Source organism: Chrysochloris asiatica, unplaced genomic scaffold (assembly GCF_000296735.1).
Source record: "Chrysochloris asiatica unplaced genomic scaffold, ChrAsi1.0 scaffold00155, whole genome shotgun sequence".
Taxonomy (NCBI): domain Eukaryota; kingdom Metazoa; phylum Chordata; class Mammalia; order Afrosoricida; family Chrysochloridae; genus Chrysochloris; species Chrysochloris asiatica.
This window is the reverse complement of record NW_006408673.1, coordinates 6,667,984-6,670,116: the sequence shown is the minus strand read 5'-3', so window position 1 is coordinate 6,670,116 and position 2,133 is coordinate 6,667,984.

The window sequence follows — 2,133 nt, the reverse complement described above, 5'->3', positions numbered from 1 at the left end:
GTAAGTATTTTAAGTCCTCTTTGCTTTCAGCAAGCAAGTCTGTATCACCTGCATATTTCAGGCTGTTAATGAGTCTTCCTCCAATCCTGATACCACCTTCTTCTTCATATAATCCAGTTTCTTGGATGATTTCCTTAACATACAGATAGAATAAATACGGTGAAAGAATACAACCCTGGTGCACACCTTTTTTATTTTAAAACATTCAGTGTCCCCTTGCTCTATTCAAACGACTGCCTCTTTGTCTATGTACAGGTTCCTCATGAGCATGATTAAATGTTCTGGAATATTCATTATCCTCAGTGTTGTCCATAGTTTGTCATGATTGACACAGTCAAAAGGCTTTGCGTAGTCAATAAAGCACAGGTATCATCTTTCTGGTATTCTTTATTTTCAGCAAAGATCCACCACACTTTCAGTGGATAGAATAATTTTACTAAAAACCATATGGACCTTATTTAACTCATTTTATTGCAGACTGGTGGAAACTGCTCATCAGTAGAAATCAGTGAAGTTCTTCCAAACAGAATACTGAGTCTAGTAAGTTTTCTATAATTCCATATCTATAGTAACCCTGACTACATTTATTTCATAGGTGGCAGTTCACTAGTTAAAAACTTTCCCCATGGAAAATGGTGTAGAGCCTCCAGGTATCTACTCCAGAATAAAAACTGAATTTCTCTTCCTGGTCTGATTCTTTTTCTGCCAAGAATAAGTCACAGGGGAGGCTTTAAATGAAGCCAGCTGTATCTAGTGTAATCTAGCGACACCAGCACATAAGGGATTTGTCAGAGATACAAGTATGTATTTTGATCCTCAACTTCATTTTGTAGTAAAAGCTGCTTTAAAAACATGTATTTCCCTGACACTGTTTTATTAAATAGTGCAATCATCAGTTTTCATTTAACTTTATTGACTAAGGGACTCTTGGTGTGGCACTGTAGACTAAGCACTGGACTGCGAACCACAAGGTCAGTGGTTCAAACCCATAAGCTGCTCCTCGAAACCCTATACATGGTCACTATGCATCGGAACAGACTTAGTGGCAACTACCTGTTGACTAAAAGACAGCATAGAGTGGGACTATGAAATCAGTTTGTTGGATCTTAGTTATCTATTGCTCCTATAATAGAAATACCACACATGGCTAGGTTTAATAAACAGAAATTTTTTCTCTCACACTTGAAAAGGCCAAATTCAGCATGCCAGTTCTGGAGAATAGTCCTTATGTCCTTTCAAGATCTGTTGGCCCAGCATTCCTTGGAGATTTTCATAGATATTGACATCAGTCATTTCCTGGATCTATGAAATTCTCAGTGTACTCTCCATTCCAAAGGATGCACTCCACTCCTAGGTCTTCCTTCTTGGTGGTTGTTGTTAAGTGTCGTCAAGTCAATTCCAACTCATAGTGACCATTTATAGGGTTTCCAGAGAGTGGTTGCTGGGTTTGAACTGACAACTTTATGGTTGATGCTGTTGGTAAGTGCCATGTAGTTAGTTCCGACACGTAGCAATCTTGTATGGGTTTCCAAGTAGCAGCTGGTGGATTTGAACCACTGACCTTGAGGATCAAACCTACTTTGTGGTCCAGTGTTTCTTCTATAGCACTACACTAGGACTCGTTCTTGGTTGTTGTTGTATGAAGTGTAGTCTTGTTGGTAATGGACTCCTTTTTCTCTGCTTATGGTTCTTTCCTTTTATCTCTTACAAGATAAAAGGTAGTTGCATGTCGCACCCATGGGAAATCTCTCATAGGTCAGATCAAGGTCATGGTGGGATTGAGGGTGTTCTTGTTGTTTTCACTAACAGCACTTGCTATCAAGATGGTTCTGACTCATAGCGAGCATGTATAGAGTTTAAAGGAGCAGCTGGTGGGTTTGAACAGCCAATCTATATTAAATTAGAACAAAAAAAAATTGCCATCAGTCAGTTCTGACTCACTGTCACCCTATGTGTGCAGAGTAAAACTGCATTCTGCGGGGATTTCAAGGTCCTGACCTTTCAAAAGCAGGTCACAAGGCCCTTATTTTGAGGCACCTCTTGATGGGATTGAGCTGCAAACCTATTTGTTAGTAGTCATGAACGTAATCAGTTACAACACTCAGGGACTCCTTGAATAGAATAATACAGAAC